Below are 21,019 nucleotides of genomic sequence, written 5' to 3' on the forward strand. Positions count from 1 at the left end.
AAATGGGCTCAACCTATTCATTGAAATGGTTATTAGGTTTAGAAACATTTCATATAGAATATTTAAAGCAAAGTTTAAAACACATTAGATAAATAATACTCCAAAGACAATTATACTATATTGGAAGTAAACAATGATGTATTGTGAAGCATGTGCTGACTCCAAAAACAAAAAGTTGTTCCCCTATTGCAAAATATGTAGCCAATAAAATTTATTAAAATTTTAAGTATTATATCTAATCTTTACAAATAGCCCATGAGGTAATATGATTAGCATTTTCCAAATGAGGAAACAGAAGCATGAAAGGATTAAAAAATTCACCCAAGGCTAACCATTTGTCTTGTCTTAACCCTTTTCTGAACCCAGTTCTCTCTGAGCCCATGCTCTTATTTCACCATACTCTTCCCCTTAGACTGAGACAGTTGCCTTTGTTTCAGTACCAGAGAAATAGACAAAAGCCTTCTGCTATTAAAAGCCAGCCCAGTTTAGCTTGAACTGCCCTAAAGATTGTTTTCTTAGTTCAACCTCTCAGTGAATCAACAATCCTTTCCCTCCACCCTTGTTAAAATCATGATGAGGTCAAAATTGATCTTTTGGATCCTCCTACCTCCCTTTCCCTACCCAACATCCTCAGTGGACCTAGGAAGAAAACTAAATGCCCTCAAAGTCCCCCCAAACACAAAAATGACCCCCAAATCATCCTCTCCTCTAAAAGTATCCCCCTTCTTCCCTCATTAAAGTTCTGATAAACTCAGCCTCTCACTACTCTAACTGCTGCAAGAAAGGGGGTCAATTTAATGAAACTAATTCATCCCTAAGAATTATTTGATAAAAAGGTCCCAAGCATACTTACATTACTTAAAAACAAAAACATTTAGCATTGAAAGACTAATAATTAGTCGTGTCCAAAAATAAATATTTTTTGTTTTGTTTAGTTTTGAAACAAAAGAGGTCTGACAGACCTCTTTGAAAGACAGATTTGATACAGAATATCATTCTTCTAGGCTCAGTACTTAAGCTTCAAATAAAAAGCTATGACTTCCTTCATACTCTGGTTTGATCACTGTTTTCACTACTTCCCAGAACTCATAACTTCCTTCCCCACCCAAGTATACCTGTAGAACAAGAATCAAAAATTTTGTTTGCCACTTCTGAAAGAAGATCAGATCTTGTTCTCAACCATACCTTAATTAATACATTCATCCACTGTGTATTTTATATTTTAAAATTGTTTTTAGTGTTTTGAAAAGAATATAAGGACACAATAAAAAATTAAGCACACAGGATGGTATATAGTAAAAAGTTGTTTTCTCACCTGTAATAGGTGAGAAAATTTTATTTTATCCCCCCAATGTAACTGCCATCACATTTTGTCATGCACTACTTATCATGTATATGATGCAATTTTTTCTAAATTGAGAAATATGAACAGTTTTTTTGCTTGGCTTTCCTTTGACAGTATATGTTTTGTAGATCTGTATACATAAGCTATTTTATTTTTTCAGTTAGTGTATCTTATCCTGTTCTTCAAATATACCATACTTTATTGATCAATTTCCCTATTGGTAGACATTTGGTTTGCTCTTACTATTTTTTTTTGTTACAAACAATAGCACAAGAAACATAATTTGCATATATGTTTGTATATATTTGTGAACATATCATAGAACACAAGTTTAATTATCAAATCATAATTGCTGAGTAGAATAGTAAGTGCATTTTGAATTTTTATATTTTCAACTTACTCTCCCAAAGTTTTCCCAATGTATACTTCCTCCAATGAATGTATAAATGTGACTGCTTTTTCATACCTTCACCAACACAGTATTTACCATAGATCTTCCTTACCTTTGGGTGTGGAACTCTTGGTCATGTATTCAGTGCGAGGAGCAACAGCAGAGTAGTAACCATAAATTAGGAATCAAGTGGTACCATGAAAAGTATCCCAAACAAGTTGGAATATAAAGTGGGTCTGATCTGTTTTCATTTTATAAACATTTTAGTAATTAGACATTTAGATAATATTCTTCAAAATAGGATTATCATTCTCTCAAGCTAAGGTCATTCTCTCAAACTAAGGATACTACCAGTATCTCAAATATCTTTGTAAACCTCCATGGTCAGGACCACATTATTTTTTTTTTTTTACCTCTTCAGTGGTAACACTTAGTCTTTCATGATGAATTTGATTTTTCTAATCGTTAGAGGCATTCACAGCCAGTCCTCTGGGAAATAAAATTGGTTATCAAGCAAGATAAAACATGTTTTTTTGGTTAAAAATAAAGTATATCTTTAAAGTGTGTGTGTGTGTGTGTGTGTGTGTGTGTGTGTGTGTGGAGAGAGAGAGAGAGAGAGAAACTGAGTCCAAAGGATGTTTCCAGTGAAGAGTTTAAGTATGTTTTATTCTAATATATAAAATTTTGCCAAGGTCACAGCTCTAAAGGACATTTTGCATTTGGATGTAGACATTATGGTATGTTTGCTTTAAAAGATTATTTTATAGCTATGACCCATAAAGCTGGTGATTGTAAAACACCTCTCCATTGGAGGCAGACCACAGTTGTTGTGTAAATAATGGTGTCATGTTCAACCTCAGCTAAGAGCACTTCTGGCCCTAACACTACTAAACTCCGCTGCACCCAAGTAGCCTGGACCCCTTCTATTAGCACATAGCAAATATGACTTATAGCTTACATAGAAAAGTAAAAGGGAAAATTATTCTTTTATTTCAAAAGAATAAGTACCGTTAAAAGAAGTTACTAAAAATATAGCTTTAAAGATAGAAATAACCACAATATTGGCATGTGGACATTTTTGTGTGTTATAAAGGACTTTAAAATTAATGAGAGAGAAAAAAAATTAAAGAGAGAGACTACACTCTATCTTAATTCCATTTCTGCTGCTTGCCAGGATGACCACACCCTGGCTGCTGTTTCTAACAGCCCTGCTTTGTCACAATTCAGTTCCAACTGACTTAACTGCCCCCTTTGTCACTTTGTAGTTATACTCTCCAAATCTGCTATTTGCTGTTTTATAAGCTCCTAATCTCCTAAAACATAGTATTCTATACCTACTACCGTCACATTTTGCCTACTCATTCCCTTCTTTTTTTTAATTTTTTGTTAAAGTATAGTTGATTTACAATGTTCCTTTAACTCCTTCCCTTCTTTATCCTGTAAAATGTGGAATTGTGGGGTTTTAAATTTAAAAGAAAAAAGATTAACCTTTAAGTCAGAGAAGGATTTAAACCTTTGCATTTAGTCGTGATCTCAGTAAATATAATTAACCTTCGTAAGCTTCCCAAATTAAAAAAAAAATTTATTGTAGGTTCTAAATTATTTATGTTCATAAAAATGAAAAAATAACTATACAAGGTAAGGATTTATGAGTTCAGTGTATTTTATATGCTTATAATACATGTATAAATTTTATAAAACTGAAACATAATATTTATTGTTCTGCAGTTTGCTTCATCTCCCTTTACAACATTACCTGTAATCCAGCCTCTGCTTATACATCAACCTACTGACCAGGAGTTACATGATTGCAAAAGTAGTCCTTTTTGTCCTTGCTGCTGTTGCACCACATTGCAGATGATTTGGGAACGTTCTTCTCCATTTTGGTTTAAAATCTTCCACCTTCCCCTTGCATACATTTGCCCTACCTCTGTCCTCTAGAACAACCTAGATATTCTAATCCCCTTGCCACATGACAGCTATAAAGTACTAAAAGTCAGCCTTCATATCTCGCTCTTTTCTTCTCCAACTTAAGCAGGATTTTTCAAAATTTCTTATTCATTTCTCATCTGACATTATTTCTTGGTCATCCTAGCAATAGCACATGCCGACTCTCTAGCTTCTCCCACCTCTTGAGGTTTCTCTTTGTCTCATCTCTAACCTGAAACCCTTACCTCCTCAGTGCAAAATCATTTCTCTTCCCCAACTTCTACTAGACTTTACTTCCTTTTCATTTCTCTCCTCAGCTAGACCACAGAAGATATGTCTTATAATTCTTTTGGAACAAACCTCCTATCCACTCTTCACCTCTGTCATCATCAGCCTCATAGAAGAGTTCTCAAAGGTATCTTTAAATTGGTTTGGTTGATGTTAGCAGCTATTTCCTTGTTTTATGTAACCAGTACATTTTGTATGCATTGTTTTCATCTTTAAAACATTCTCAAGAGCTAACTAATAAATCAGAATGTGTTATGGGGTGCAAAAAGAAAGAATAAAACATAAAAGAGAACTGTATTCATCATCTAAGCCCATTTTTATTTTTAAAGGTGTATGTGTATAACATAGTTGTCAAAATGGTTACTCTGGAGTCAGACTGCTAAGGTTCAGATCCCAGCCTCTTAGTAGCTGTGGGATCTTTCTGTGCTTCTGCTTCATCATTTCTAAGATGGGGATAATATTCACCACCTCATAAGGTTGTTATGAAGATTGCCAGTTACCAGAGTTACTGGTTATACATGTAATGTGTCTAGATCAATAGTTGGCACTAAGCAAGCACTATGTTTGCTGCTATGAGGATGAGGGGGATATATGTACTTGGGAAAATCACTTTTTGTCTTTCTTGATCTCCATTTCCTAACCTGTAAAATGAGAAGGAAAAGTAATTAGTGGTGACAATAATAATACCACTACAAAATCCTGGAGGCCTCAACATTTTACAAAGCACTTCCATATTCAGTAGTTCATTAGGAAACACTTGTTAGCATCTCCCAGGCTCTCCAGCTGACTTGCTGAAACAGCTGCCCAATGTGCTGCAAAACACAAATACTGACTCTGGCCCCTGACCTCTATTTAGCAGAAAGTTTCAAAGTTCTCAAATAGCTTATGCTTCCTTCAGGGCCTGACATGCTATCTGCAAAAAAAAAAAAAAACTAGTCTCCCAAGTGTCACTAAGAGACTGGGGAAAAGAGACAGGGAAAGAATAAAGCAAAGACATTCATTTTGTTGAGCACCTATGATATAGATCACTATAGTGTCAATCTCACTGAGTCCTCACTACCACTTAAGGGGAAGGTTTTATTGCCCATATTTCTGAAATAATTTCCTCATAGAGTTCAATACAGTGCCAAGGTCATATAGCTAACTTTCAACCAGGATTTGAATGAACTGACTGAGCCCAAAGCTTGAGCTCATGCTTAAGTTCATGCTGCCTCACAAAGATTTACAATCTGCTGGAATTGGGATGTTGGTTATCATTTTGACTTCTCTCTAAATCTCAAGCCCCCTTAAGAGCTCTGCTCCACAAAGGTCCAAAGAACATGGTGAGGTGAGGTAAGGGAACTTTTTTTTATTATTAACAACTAGTCTGCAGATGGCTCTATCTTTTAATCCTGACTGATCCAGTCTGGCACCTATCATGAAAGCTTCCATGGACAAATGACACCGTATTTTAAAGGCACGCTGAGATAGCTGTACCTCAAAAAACTACCTGAAAAGTGACCAAGACAGCTATGAGCAATGATATTTCCTTCATATTTACAGTAGAACAGAGAACAAACTCTTCTGAGGAATGATCATTGTATAATAAATATTGCCAGTGAATAAGCTCCTGACATTTTTTTGTCCTTGTTCTTCCTCATTTATTTCCCAGCAACACACTTCTTTGTTCCCATGATTTGTTGATGGTGATAGCCTGAGGGCACATGAGGGTGAAGTCAGCATAACATAGATTGCCGAAAAGTATTGAGTCATTAGCAGGGACTTAGCCTGTTCAAAGGAAGTAGCGTTAAAATGAGGGAGCAGTGATGCCAGTCTTGAAAGCCACAGAGACTTCATTATGTTTGGCAAACTTGATTAAATTAAAATATGTGGCCTTGAATAAGCAAAATCACATGTTAAGATACATCTGCATTATCTTTTTTGCCATTTTAACAAACAATGTCTAGTTGCCAGGCAAGGTATACTATATATTTCACACTTAGACTTCACAAAAATCCTATGAGTAGGCACAGTTATTATACCCATATTTAATGAGGAAACTGAGGCACAGAAATGTTATGTAACTTTCCCATTGTCAGAGAGTGAAACAATAGTAGCCTGAGGATTCATACTCCAGCAGCCTGCTTCTACCACCCACGCTTTCTCAAAGCAAGTTACTGATTAAGATGGTTAGATATACCCGTAAACAGGAACTGTTTAGGTTAATGGTTTTCATGAGATTTCTCAATCTACTTAATTCACTACTTAGTAAGCAGCTGGTGTGAAGAAAATGTACACAATATGTATGTGCTAAGAAAGCCAAAGCCACCGTGACCACATGAATTTCCTCAGTGGGATCACTTACCTGTTGGATCACAGACCACACTTGACCTGGAATTACACTGACAATTTTGGTATGGTTGGAGCTACCCTGTGGTAAAGATACTTAAGGGATTACATTATACTCTTAATTTTACTTTTCCTCTAAGTCTCTGGCAATGAGATACATAGCTACTAGAAAGGAAAGGTGAGGAGGAAACTGTCAGCTGATAGAGCAGCTCATCACTGATTTGTTTTAGAGCCTAGAGTGCACTCACCTCAGCCCCTCCTCCTTTTTCCTCCACAAAGGTCCCTCTCCTTCCAGAAAATTCCTCCTCCCAAAGCCAGGGACTGATAAGGAATGAGGCCAGAACAGCTGGTGCCTTGTTGTCTCAAGTGGGTTTTTGACATGGTTAAGATTTTTCAGCCTGGGTAACACTCATTGAGCTTATTATGCCCCTCATAACAATAAGCCTCTTTAGGTACCTTCTCCCTGTTAAGAGGAGTGGGGTAGGGTGAGGTGGGGAAACATATAATAAGAATCAGGTTCTCTCTCTCTCTGTCTCTATTTCTCTCTATCTATCTCCTCTCCCATCTTCAAGTTTAATGTGGCTCAACCTATGTTAGACAGGGCATGACTCCATTCCAGGAGCTAACTGAAGGAAGCCATGTGGTACAACTAAAAGGCAAAGAGAAAAGAACAGCTTATGATGGGGGAGCTAAGAGACCCCACCCTGGGCAACACTCCTCTGTGTTATAAACATCTGCCAAGGAGCCATGATGAATGGAAGATGGAGTCAGAAGGTCCAGATCCACGTGCTGCTCACTTCATGGTCCTGGGCAAGCTCCTTCTCCTGTTGGGACCCCAGTTGTCTCCCTCTTATAAGGTAAAGGGTCAGAGGGTTGGAGCAACTGATGAGATCTCATAAAGACAGATTCATACTAAGTCACTCTAGGGTCCTGGGTCGAATGCTGCTTGTGAGTTGATGTGTCAGTCTGGCCTTGCCTCCTACTCTAACCAGGGGCTTGTCCTTGATCCTTGAACCTCTTGCCAAGCCCAGTAGAGGTAAAGCTCTGATATTACCTTGGGTGTGACCCCAGGCAGGCTTATTAACAAACAACACTTCCTGTTTCTCCCACAGTGAGAAAGGAGGGGGGAAGCAAGGTCTGAAGAGAGCAGCAGGGGCCACACAGAGCACAGCCCTCGGCAGGGACAGTAAGAGCTCACTCAAGCTGAGTCAGTCCCTGTTTTTTCCTGTAAAATGATTCACATGCTGAGGCAACTGGGCTTGAGAAGTACTAACTCTACTCTGCCTTTCATGAGCTTCCAAATGAGTTGGTGATTTTTGTTTTTGTTTTTCCTATTTGACTTCTCTTTCCTTGGGAACATGATTGCAGTGTTTTCCATGTCAGGTTAAAACCCCTCCCCCCTCCCCCATTTAATACCATGAGGAAGAGGGTGATCAAATCAAAGAAACGCTGTGCTGATACTCTTGATTTTGAATCTATTTACATGGCTGTTTAAAATGTTATTCAGATTTCTTCAACTTCCTTGTGATTTTGACTCAAGTAGGTTAAAATATAAATAAACAAAATTTCCTAACGTATTATATACCATGTTATATAAGAAGTCTGACCTCTTTAGAGATCAAGCTCTAGGTGTGTGAATTTTCCATGTATCTTAAAAGGCTTTTTACTGTAAACATCCTAGACTTTTTTCAATTATTTTGAATGGGAATTCCTTTGGGGATGTACATAACATTTTTCTTCATAATAAAATTTAACCTTTCCTTCATTATTTATAGTCATTCTTAGATCTTGTAAACACTGCTAGCTACCACTTTGTCCTCTTCTTGTGTTGAAGTGAGGTCAGTTTTAGTTGAGGCCCATGTTCTTCATGTTATGCTTAATCTTCATGCATATCCATAGCCATAATATCCTTTTTAGCCAAGTAACTCAGAAACAGATGGTTTTATTATCTGGATAATCTGGGTAGTGATGACATTCCCCTGCTAAGACCCTCCAGTAAATTCTCACTGTAGTTAGAATATTAGCTAAAGTCCTTTCGATGACCAACAGAGCCCCATGTGGCTAAGCCCCTGCTTTTCTCACCAGCCAATCTCCCCTTCATCCACTGTGATCCACACACAGGCTTTTTCTCTATTCCTCCCAAGGCCCAAATTGTCTCTTATTCTTTGCACTTGCCATTGCTACTTCCTGAAAAATTCGTCCCTAATTTTCATCTGACTGCCTCCTCCTCCTTATTTAGATCTAAGATCAAATATCACTTCCTCAGAGAAGCCATAATTGTCTCCTACACCAAGGAGGCTAGAACCATTTCCTGCTTTATTTTCATCCCATCAGTTAAAGTTATCGGATGCTTTAATTTATTTTTACTATTTATTAGTTGGTATCAACATTCATTCTCTTTCAGGTTTGTTATGCTCCATGAGAGAAAGGCATTTATTTGTTTTGCTCACTGCTATGTCACAGTTTCCAAAACAGCTGCCAGAACATAGGAGGCACTCAATGAATACTGTTGAAGGAATAAGTCTTGGCTCATCTCCATCTATCATGGGGAGTTCTGGCTGCCTTTGTCTTATTGCACATTGAATAATCAGGACTGAATTATCAATTACAGTGGTATTCTCAGATGACTGTTCAAACAATAAGAAGCTGGTAATGTCCAATGCCATTTGATCCAATTTTGAAAAGAGACAAAAAGAGCTAAGAGAATGTTGAGGACACACTCTAATTTCTTGGGTAGATCTTTCCAAACTTTTCCAGCAAGATATAACTAATAACCTGGAAGAGTGAATAATAATACTTAGAGGAAGATCTAAACAAGAGTATGAAGTGCCCCCCAAAGACCATATATCTTTGAAGTCTCACAATTTCTTTTTAAAATCCAGATGACTTTGCATTCTAATCCATTAGTATATATCTGAGTCTGATTTAATATAAATGAAATTTCCTCTCAAATTGGGGCGGGGGGGAAGTGCCTCCAAGAAGATGTGTGTTGTTTACCCTGGAAAACAAACAATAATCCTCAAGTACGTATGGTCCAAGCTGAAAATCATCTGGAAATTCTTCTGGAGAAGCCCTGAAGGGAGCACAGCCCCCACTCACCTGCCCCCACCTTCGCCCCAGGGAGGAAGAGCTGTGGAGTAAATACACCTAAGTGAACCAGGAGTCCTAAGAGGTATCATGTTTTGAGAAGGAAAAAAGTCTAGAAATTCCACCTTTCTGCATCACTCTTTTTGCAAACGATTCTTTTAAATCATTGTGCAGCTACCTTTCTTATCATGTGCTTGGTGAGGTAAGAGGTACAAGTTCCCCTCACTCCTCAGAGGAGAGACCCTAAAGTGACCATATAACACAGTTTTCTCAGGACCATCCTGGTTATGATTGTGGTTCTGGCAATATTAATAGTGCTCCTTTTTCAAATGTACAATATACAGTCACTTGAAAGGATGCCTTCCCTATTCTTCCCCTCTCTTAAAAGAACAAAAAGGAGTCATACACAGAAGCTGTAAGTCTTCTTCCAGGCCAATGTCAGGCCACAAAAGAAAAGGAGTCCTTGTGACTCAGATCAGTTGTCCATTTCATACATTAAGGGAATCTCAAAAGCATTCAGGATCCAAACGCTGGTTCATAGTAATGAAGTGTTTTGTCTGATGTATTTGTGCAGTTAGAAATCTATTATCAGGGAGTTCCTACTGTGGCTCAGTGGTAACAAACCTGACTAGTATCCGTGAAGAGGCAGGTTTGATCCCTGGCCTCTCTCAGTGGGTTAAGGATCTGGCGTTACTGTGAGCTGTGGCGTAGGTCACAGTAGCAGCTCAGATCCCACATTGTTGTGGCTGTGGTGTAGGAGCAGTTGTAGCTCTGATTGGACCCCTAGCCTGGGAACTTCCATATGCTGCACATGCAGCCCCCCAAAAAAAAGAAAAAAAAGAAAAAAGAAATCTATTATCACTATTACGAGGTCACTGAGGATTAAAGGTTGAAGATCCAGGCCACAGGGCAGGTCTTACAACAGTAATATTTATAAGGAGAAGACAGAGGACGCAACCAGGATGATAAGGGTGAATTGAATTTATTAGTAAAATATTTTTAAATAAAATAAAAATATGATGAATGTAAACTATCCAGCCAGAGATGCCACATGAATTTGAATAATCAGCCCCTTCAGTTACGTAGCTTTTGAGGGATGAAAGAGGAGAACATTATACCATGTATATACTGAAAAACAGATTTCTGGGATAGTAATTATAGTGACCATTGTGGGAATCATAATAGACTAATGATTCTGGCTCCTGCTCTCTGAAATCCATCACCTCATTTGTTCTGAGGCCATGCTTTCCATGCTGCTTCCAGCCATGGTTAAGCACAGCAGGACCGCTAATGCAGATCCATTCCTAGAAGATACAGGTGTCCTCTGCCAGGCAACTTTAGCTTGAAGACTCCCAGTTAGCCTTGCCAAAACTTTCTCAGAATTGAAATCTTAAGGTCTTTTTTTTTTTTTTGTCTTTTTGCTATTTCTTGGGCCGCTCCCGTGGCATATGGAGGTTCCCATGCTAGGGGTCTAATCAGAGCTGTAGCCACAGGCCTACGCCAGAGCCACAGCAATGCAGGATCCAAGCCGCGTCTGCAACCTACACCACAGCTCACGGCAACGCCGGATCATTAACCCACTGAGCAAGGGCAGGGACCGAACCCGCAACCTCATGGTTCCTAGTCGGATTCGTTAACCACTGCGCCACGATGGGAACTCCCGAAATCTTAAGGTCTTTATTCCTCCCCTCTCTCCTTCACAGGGATCAGTCCTGCACTGTGGTCTAACAGCCCTCTCAGCCTCCTCCTGCTCCACTCCACTTTTTTGCCACAAGTTCTCTTTCAGCAAATATCTTGCACATCTAATCTCATCTTAGTACCTGCTTCTCTGAGGGCCTGAGATCCAAGTAGGGACCTATCTAAGGAACAGGAAGAATTAGACCATTTAATGCATTTAGGATAATTTGATCCAATATAAATAATAAAAGCAATAATGCATTATCATAAAGAACTTTGACTAAATTTAAGAGAGAACTTTCTGAGACCTGGTAATGACATAAGGAGTTGTGATGGTAGGGGTAGAGGTGAGAATTATGAGGGTCTAAAGTTATTCATTTGCAAATGTAATACTATACTAAGACCAAAAGCCAATTTGAGAATTTGAAGAAATTTCATTGTTTTTTGGCAACATGGATAGTTTAGTTCATATATGTGGGCTGGAGCCCTTTTAAAATAACTACTGTTTTTGGATTTTTTTTTTTTTTTGGCTTTGGAGTGTCTTGCTTACAGTAATTGTGATTACAAAGTTTTACATAATTCAAAAACATTAATCAGATAGTTAATTCTTTGCATCAGATATTAAATTTTTCAGAATTTATTATAAAAACAATAACTTATATTTCCATAGTCCTTCTATGTCTTAAAATGTATGGAACTTTGTAGCCTCAATGACATATGGTAATGTTTGTACAACTGAATTGAAAACTGTTTGGCATCCACTCTTACATTTAAGCCTAACATATGTCATATGAGGTAAGTAGGGGCAGTAGCATTAAAACTCACTTTTACCAAAGATAAAACTGAGGCTCAGGGAAGTTAAATAGGTAATTCATGGTAAAGTTCAACCCAGAAACCAGGTTGTAGTAGACAGAATTTCTGGGAATGAATGCTAAGATTCCACACCACAATACCTACAATGTGTGAATGTGATGAGGTATTACTCCTTCCCATGATTGTGCTGTGTCTGTCATGGTTGGCCTTTAAAAAAAGATTATTCAGATAGACCTAATCTAGTCACATGTTCCCTTACAGGCCTCTCCTGCCAGTGGTAAAAGAGAAATCAGGGAGAGGGATGTCAGAATGTGGAAGTCAGAGATTCAAATGTACTATTGTTGGCTCAAAGATGGAAGGACTCATGTGGAAGGCAGGAGAAGGAAATGAATTCTGCTTACAACTAGTGAGCTTGGAAGGGGATCAAGCTCCAGGTGAGAGCTGCAGTCCCTTGACTTTGAACTTGTAAGACTCTAGGCAGAGAACCCAGCTGAGCCACACTGTGCCCAGACTTATGACCCCCAAGAACTGTGAGATAATAAATGGCATTTTTTAAGCCCTAAGTTTGTAGTGATTTGTTACACAACAGAAAATGAACACATGAGTTTTCTGATTCTATATTTTACAGCACCCTTCCTCTTAGCCAATGCTAATAGAAATATGTAAGAGTAAACTGGAAAAGGGAAGTAACAACCTGCTAGTTTGCTAATTTAATTTTGATTAAAATTTTAGCTTTCTTGGAGTTCCCCTCATGGCTCAATGGTAATAAACCCAACTAGTATCCATGAGGATGTGGGTTGGATCCCTGGCCTAGCTCAGTGGGTTAAGGATCCAGCATTGCTGTGAGCAGTGGTATAAGTTGCAGAAGCAGCTCAGGTCCCACATTGCTGTGGCTGTGGTGTAGGCCAGAGCTGTAGCTCTGATTCGACCCCTAGCCTGGAAACTTCCATATGCTGAGGGTACAGCTCCAAAAAGCAATAAATAAATAAATACTTAAATACATAAATTAACACATAAGTAAATAAAATTTAGCCATTAGAGAGATTTATTTTAAGCCTAGCCTCATGTCCTTTAGTTCTGAGTTTATGGGCTTAATAAACTCATCAAGAAGACAGAATATCCATTTCTTCATGTTGATTGCTCACCTAATATTTCAAGTAGATTATGAATAAAATAATCCAAGAAGAAAATATGGTAAGATTAAATTTGCTGTTGTGGTTTGGGAACATTTTTTAGCTCTCTTTGTAAAATACTGAAAACATATGGGGATTGTTTGAACTAGTGAAGAACTATACTTTTACCTGTCCAGTGTACCTCTTTCTGTAAAACTTACTCCCATTCTTATGGAAATGCTCTTCCCCCAGTCAAACCAAGTGGTTCTGAGAAAATATCTGTGTTCAGATATAACTCCACTCCCCTCCCCCAGAGAACAGTAAATTGGTCTAGAGAGGGACAAAATCTCCTAACTGAAGCAACAACATCTCCCTCCCCTGGTACTTTTTAACCTTTCACCAAAGAAAGTGTGGTTTAACCCATCACCCATGGTAGAAGTTGCAGGATATAGAACTCAGGAAAGTACTGACAGCAATGTTTCTTGCCATGGTGAAGAAACCAATTTCCAGTGGAAGAGAAGTGAGCCATCAAAGAGAGAGAAACAGAAACAAGAGTTGGAAAGAGGCCTCAGTAGGGTTTGACCAGTTGTTCCAGTTTTTCTGGAAGTCCATCTGCACCCCTGAAGTTCCCATGGTTTGATTGTTCTGTTCTTCATGACATTTCATGAATCAGCATTTCTCATTTTACCTAAACAAGTTCAAGATGGGTTCACTTGCAGCTAAGACAGATGTGACTCATACAAGGGAGAAATTTCATTTCATTCTCTCTTGAAAATTATTTATTACCATGTAGTGGGAAAAACATCTAGCAAAGAAACTCATTCAAGTGTTTCCAAGAGGCTGGTGATTCAGCAGGGCTTACATTTTGATTCCTTTCATGTCCCAACTGCCACACTCACTTGGTTGTTTTTGCTCACCACACCAAATGCTCCTTCCCAAGTGCTTTGCACATATGAAAAAACTTTTAAGTTATTACTGCTATCTTGATTACAGCAGCCTATATTCTGCCAGTCACATCATAAGCATTTATTGGACTTGTGTCTCACTTGTATAACATATGTACTTTGGAATATTTTTTACAACTGCTACATATTGCTAAAGAGATTTGGCAAGCTGAGAGAGAAAGAGGGAGGGAGGGAGGCCGGGGGAGGAAGAGAAGGAGGGAGAGGGAAAGAAAGAGAGAGATCACTAGTCCACTATAAAAAAATGCTTTTCTTTTCATTTCTATTTTTAAGGGGAAAAATAGTAATCCTATGTCAAATTTATATGGATAATAAGAAATTATATTTTTACATTTTGATATCTGCTCACTTGTAAAGAGATAAGGGTGCCAAGTATAATCTCATTTATTTGTGATTGGTTAATGTTTCACAAATAGAATCATAATATGTGCTTTAGATGATAAAGAAATAATGAAAGGCTTTAGGCTGACCTTTGTTGAATCCCCACTCTTTGGACAAGTAACTTAAAAATTCCCCATGGCTTAAGGATCCAGCATTGCCACTGCAGCATTTTGGGTCACAGCTGTGTCACAGTTTTAATCCCTGGCCTGGGGACTTCCACATGCTGCAGGCACAGCCAAAATATATATATATTCATGGATTCTTCTCTAAAATGGGGATCCAAGGAGTTTTGTGTTTTAGGATGCCAACTCTGACAACAGATTTCTGGTTCAGACTTTGACCTTAAATGAGTTCTTTGGAAATTCTGGGCCTGGGTTTTCTAGTGTATCCTAAGATAGACAGACATATACATATACATAAGTATGTGTACATATATATGTATGTGTGTATGTGTGCATGTACATACACACACCAGGCATGTATAAGAATATTCAAGGCCACATTGTTCATAACACAAAAAATAAAATGAAAACAATCAAAATATCCACCAGCATAGAATAAATTATTGGAGCAAAATCATTCAATGGAATGTTAAACAGTAAATAAACTATAGCTACGCACATCAATGATAATAAATCTCAAAATAAGATATTGAGAAACTAGTAAGATATGGAAGAATTCACTTTGTAAGAGTCTATTTTCATTGAGTTCTGAAACAAGAACAAATAAACCATGTATTATCTAGGGATACATACAGGGATGGAAAACTAAAAAAAAAAATGTTTTATACAAAATTTAGAATAGTGGTTGCTTCTAAAGGAAAGAGGGGGTTGTGACTGAAGAGGGCGTACAGGGACATCTGAGGACTGATAAGGTTGTAATTCTCTATCTGGGAAGTGTTTATAGGGTGTTTGCTTTCTAATTCTACAAACTGTACATATATATGTATATGGTATGCACTTACATATGATAATTTCAAAACAAAAATCATAATTATGAAAAATACCACATTTTGAGAACTAGGTAAAATTACAGATGTTTAGCAACAGTGTCTAGCATATAGTGAGCTCTCAATAGTGATAGGTACCATTATGATGATGTTAAGACATGGAGATGTGTGTACCAGTTAGAAGAAGAAAACACTGAAAAGTATGTCTTCATCTGTTTACACTATTGTACTCCAAAATGCCTAAAAATCTATGTTTGAACCTAAAAATCTATGTTTGAACCACAGTCCTATTAAAGAATGAAATCTAATGGCTTTCAACCTTCAATAACTCAAGGGATATTATCAGAAAGATTCTTAGATTCTCAGCCACAGATAAGAATTCTATTTGGTTAAATATCAGTCACCTAGTGGATATCCACACTGATGAATATGAGTTTTTAATTTCCTAATATCAGAGAATCAAACCCAACCTTTAAAGAAAAGTGATTAATATCTGCATCTTAGTAAAGGATCAAGTATCTAATTTAAGATATCATAACTAAAGTCTAGTCACATAATAGAATCATAGAATTAGTAAAGTCACTTTGACCATCACTTAATTCAATTATTTACTTTACAGCTGAAGAAGCTAAAGCTCAGGGAGGTTAGTTGACTTTTTCAAGGTCAACAAAGAGTTTATGACCCAGTCAAAACTTGAACACAAGTTAGAATGGAAGTTCCAGAAAATGTTCTACTATTGGTGTTCACCAGACCAAATAGAAAGGAGGATGGAGGAGGATGGGTGTAGAAGAGAAAGGAAGTGAGATCAGAAATACTCAGTTCCTTTCAAAAGAGCATAGGCACTGGAATCCATTGAAGCTTCCCTGGGACACCAGCCCAACACCCATTTTTTGTGTAACACCTATGAATGAACTCCTTTTGGGCCAAATTTGTGGGAAGAAGACAGACTCATCTCATTCTAATAACAGATAACATCCCATATGCAATTTCAAAGAACTCTAACACCCTCAATCTTACCCTTATCTCCATCAGCAGCAACTAATTCATTTTATGGGCATGCAATACAATACTTGATCTTACTTAATCATTCTTCTCTTGCATCAATGTTTATCCCAAACCAATTACCAATCTAAAGCTAAATTTATAATTGTTTTCTTCAATAAATACTCACAGGAAACCTGTTAGAAATAAAGGCTCTGTACTGGGTACCAGAAATTTGATTAAAAGTGTTTACCCAAACTCCATTTACCTTGTCCCCTCAGGGGAGACAGTAATTTATTCAAAAGAAAAATAGGCAAACCAGAAGTAACTCTGTACAGACTAACCCCCAATCCTTATATCACAAGGACAATTAAATAAAAGCTCATAAAGAATCTTTGCTTGCTTCAGGACCTTATCAGCTTGAGCCAGCTGATAGGGAAAGTAGGTCTTATGGTTGAACTCTTGAACCAGGAAAGGATCAGTCCAAAGTTTCTGCCAGGTGACGTGACCTACAAAAGTATTCCCATTCCTTGGCTTATCTTTATGACTGATGAATGATTGCTTCTTATTTGCTCTATATGCTTGGAAAATGTGTTTAAATTGCTGGCTGTCACAAGGAAGAGGTCTCCTTCTTGGAAAAGAAGAAAAATAATCCCCTAAGTGGCAAGGTTTAATTAATAGGAAAGTAGCTTAGATTATCACACTGTCATTTTTTGTTTGTTTGTTTATTTGTTTTTGTCTGATGTTTGGTGGTTTGGGAGCTTTTTTAACAAGCAAAAAAACTTCTAAAACCAGACACTTCCTTAAATTTGTTATTCTAATCTGTTGCTACTTTATAGTGCTCAATTAACAAGAAAGTATGACCTTATCAGTTGTTCACTCATTTTCATTCACTAATTTAGAAATTTCCATTTAAGGGAAATTTCCTAATCATAAAACAGCTGATAAAGTTCTTTACAAATGAAAAAACTGTTGAAGTGTATTCAAGGTACAGTGGGTGATTTCTCTAAAGGCATCATTTGGTGGGTAAAGTCAAGTTTAAACCTCCCTGATGATTAAGGGAAGAGAGGTCTGAGATCCTAAAGCAGTTCTGTGTCCAAACTGGGAGTGCCTAGTAACCTCATGTACTGGTATAAGTGAACTAGCTTATATCTTCAGAGACTAACAGGGAAAGGCATAATTAATAACGGCCATGCAACATGCACAGACAAGTGTTCAAACATTGAGAGTAGTAATCTCTCCTCAGGTGATTTATTGTCTGAATCAGGGAGTTAAATGGATCTCCCACTATTATCTAAAGGCACCAGTAGGTGGACAAAAATTGTTCAATCAAATGCCAACCTCATATGTACGACTGGGTCACTGTGCTATACAGCAGAAATTGACATAACACTGTAAATCAACTATACTCTAATTTTTTAAAAAGGAATGTTTATTCCTTAAAAAAAATGCCAACCTCCATAGTCCATTGAGGGAGACAGTAATTTATTAAAAATGCAGCATCAGAATAAAATTGCTTTTCAGAAATTTGAAATAGAGAAGGAAAACAGAAGGTACAAACAAGTAAATAATAGTCAATAAATCCACCAGATAAAATCACAACCATGTTTTTAATTTCAGAAATTATTCCAATTTAAAGAAAATAATTCGAAAAGACAAATATTTTCATACAGCAAAACTAGGTCTAGGGGGTTGCCTGTTGGTTTCTTCACTTGTTTTAGTTAACTTTTTCATCAAGGGCCAGTTTATTTCTCAGACCTTGACCCAGAAATAGATTAAAGTCTTTACGGCCACATGTAAAAGAATGAAATTAGAACACTTCCTAACACCATACACAAAAATAAACTCAAAATGGATTAAAGACCTAGATATAAGACCACATACTATAAAACTCTTAGAGGAAAACATAGGCCAAACACTCTCTGACATAAACACAGCAACATCTTCTCATATCCACCTCTTAGAGTAATGACAGTAAAAACAAAAATAAACAAATGGGACTTAATTAAACTTAAAAGTTTCTGCACAGCAAAAGAAACCCTAAACAAAACAAAAGACAACCCACAGAATGAGAGAAAATCTTTGCAAATGAGTTGACTGACAAGGGATTAATCTCCAAAAGTTATAAACACCTTCTGCAGCTCCATACCAAAAAAAACAAACAACCCCATCCAAAAATGGGCAGAAGATCTAAACAGACAGTTCTCCAAAGAAGACATATGGATGGCCAAAAAACACATGAAAAGATGTTCAACATCACTCATTATTAGAGAAATGAAAATCAAAACCACGATGAGGTACCACCTCACACCAACCAGAATGGCCATCATCAAAAAGTTTACAAACAGTAAGTGCTGGAGAGGGTGTGGAGAAAAAGGAACCCTAGTACACTGTTGGTGGGATTGTGAATTGGTTCAACCACTGTGGAAAGCAGTATGGAGATTCCTCAGAAAACTAAACATAGAATTACCATTTGATCCAGCAATCCCACTCCTGGGCATCTATCCAGAGAAAACCACAACTCGCAAAGACACATGTACTCCCATGTTCATCGCAGCACTATTTTCAATAGCTAAGACTTGGAAACAACCACAATGTCCATCGACAGAGGAGTGACTAAAGAAGATGTGGTACATATACACAATGGAATATTACTCAGCCATTAAAAGGAATGAAATACCAGCATTTTTAGCAACATGGATGGACGTAGAAATTATCATTCTAAGTGAAGTCAGTCAGACAATGAGATACCAGCATCAAATGCTTTCACTTACATGTGGAATCTGAAAAAAGGACGGACTGAACTTCTTTGCAGAACAGATGCTGACTCACAGACTTTGAAAAACCTATGGTTTCCAAAAGAGACAGTTCGGGGGGTGGGGGATGCTGAGGGTTTGGAATGGAAATGCTATATCATTGTACAACTATAAATGTAATAAAATCATTGAGTAATAAAAAAAAGACAACATTGTTATTTAAAAAAATAGATTAAAGTTCTAAATCAAAGATATGGAATGTCTTATCTAACGACAAATATTCATTCTCTGTCCCTCAAAGAGCATACTGGCCCTCCAAAGGGAATTTGCATGAACCTAAATGACACAACCAATAAGTACCTCATTTGGAGATCCCTTGGCTTCCTGAAGACCACATCACAGCATCAGTCAGCATCCTTTATAAGAACCAACAGATTGCATGTTGTTACAATACTGGATAGAGGAAGTAAGGACGGGAGAGAGCAGCCTTAGTTCATCGTTCCAAGGCCCCTGATGTGGAAGGAATAGTCACCTAGTACACACAAATGATCATTGTAATCCACAGGACAAGGGCTTGGCATGTGGGAAAGGAAACTAGGCGTGGAATTCAAAAGCTAGAATTGCAAGGTGAGAGATCTGAGAGCTTCAAGAGGAGTCTGCTTTGTTTGTTTTCAGTCTAGACTGAGAGTGCATGGACTTAGAAAATATGCTTTAGGTTAGAAGGCACCCCAGGGGGTTGTTTTCTTTCTCTACTTAGATCCCTGAGTAATAATGCACATGCCAGTGCCTGCACTCAAAGCGAACTAGTGATGATGGAAATTCCCTCTCTTTCTTTCCACATCCAATCAAAAATCAAGGATGGGTGCCACTACCTTCTTAGACTCTCCTTCTCTACTTGTGTCTCCCACACTATATCTAGGTTCAATATTTCAGATGTCTCAATATTTCTCATTTAGATCAGAGCCATCATCTCCTAACTGCTCTCCTCACTACCAGCCCCTAATCTGTTTTCCACAATGCCTTCTAAAGAGCAAGTTTGACCATAAGACTGCCCAGTTTAAATTTTTTTAGTAGCTTTGTATAGCCTTCAGGTTAAAATCCAAACTATGGTAGTATAGGCTCTGCTAATACAATCACCTTGATTTATATCCTGTCTTTGCTACTTACCAACTTATGAAAGTTTTTTTAACCTCTTTGATCCTGATTTCCTCATCTATAAAGTGGGATAACAATAATCCTTCTTCATAGGTTTGTTGTGAAGATTTAGGGAAATACTCCTTTGAAAGAGCTTGGCACTGTGCCTAGTTTTCAGTAACTTTTGGCTATTATTGCTATTATGATTTCACCAACTTCCTATTAGCTATGAAACCCCTCCCACAATGGGGCCTCATCTCCCTCTCCAATCATCTCTCTTTCTGTTAGCAAACCAGTAATCCTATGTCTTATGAAGTAACTATTTTGTCCCAGTCTCCAGTGCCAAAGGATTTACATGTATTTTTTTAATCATTAACGATTCTAACTACTAGCATCCTTATTTTACAAATTAAAAAAAAAAATGAGACTTCAAACAGTTAAGCCACTTGGCCAAAGTAACTCAGCTACTAAGTGGTGGAACCCATTATTGAAATCAAAGCCTGTCATACTCCAAATCTCTTTTTTATGATGACAGTATGCTGCCTTTATCTTACTTTATTTCCCAAAAAAAAAATGATGCCACAGTATTTCTGATCCCTACATGCCTTTCCAGAATCTTGATACTCTGTTAAGAACTAAAATCTATGTCTTCTCCACTTGAACTTGGGCAAAGGACCTTTTGACTGCCTCAACTAATTGAGTCTAGCACAAGTCAAGCTATGTAACTTCTGAGGCTAGGTCAGAAAAGGAAATGTGTCCTCTCTCCAGCAATCTCTTTTGGAGCACTGGTGCTTTGTTATGCACCAATAGAAAACCAGATCACCCACAGAAACCTCCCACACTGTTTAATCACTTTCATTTCCCCTGATGGCACACCTTCCATGGT

At 37.6% G+C, this 21,019-nt stretch overlaps 1 long non-coding RNA gene across 1 annotated transcript in view; it reads right to left on the reverse strand.

Moving 5' to 3' along the window:
• Positions 1–19,797, reverse strand: part of LOC125119942 (uncharacterized) — a 46,228-nt gene extending 26,431 nt beyond the window's left edge. Inside the window, exon 1 of the long non-coding RNA XR_007133219.1 lies at positions 19,360–19,797. This is a non-coding gene — a long non-coding RNA (uncharacterized LOC125119942). The remainder of the gene's footprint in view (positions 1–19,359) is intronic.
• Positions 19,798–21,019: the final 1,222 nt, after the last annotated feature.

This window comes from Phacochoerus africanus, chromosome 2 (assembly GCF_016906955.1).
Source record: "Phacochoerus africanus isolate WHEZ1 chromosome 2, ROS_Pafr_v1, whole genome shotgun sequence".
NCBI classification, from domain to species: domain Eukaryota; kingdom Metazoa; phylum Chordata; class Mammalia; order Artiodactyla; family Suidae; genus Phacochoerus; species Phacochoerus africanus.